Below are 351 nucleotides of genomic sequence, written 5' to 3'. Positions count from 1 at the left end.
CTTTGATATGATTGAATTGGACACTGGAAATGGATTTTCTTATGGAGACTATTTTGCCTCAGTCAACCAGTGTAGCAACATGGCCACAGGTACTGACGTCAGAACGCATACACCCAGGTATGTGCCAGCACAAGGCAGCTGCATAATAGCCAATATTAAAAATCCCCCCAAAACCCAAATTGCATAGGAAATACACGACTCTGGGTTATTTAATTAGGTAAGCTCGTCAAACGACCCCCGCCGTGACGTAGCCAAGTCATTTTTAAAAACGCTAGGACGAATTCGCGAGAACTGGTCATGGAATATGCAAATAATCAGCACGTGACTCGAGCAGGCCAATGGTAGCGCGCA

The sequence above is a fragment of the Bufo bufo genome, chromosome 2 (genome assembly GCF_905171765.1).
Source record: "Bufo bufo chromosome 2, aBufBuf1.1, whole genome shotgun sequence".
Classification (NCBI taxonomy): Eukaryota; Metazoa; Chordata; class Amphibia; order Anura; family Bufonidae; genus Bufo; species Bufo bufo.
This window is presented reverse-complemented; position numbering follows the sequence as displayed.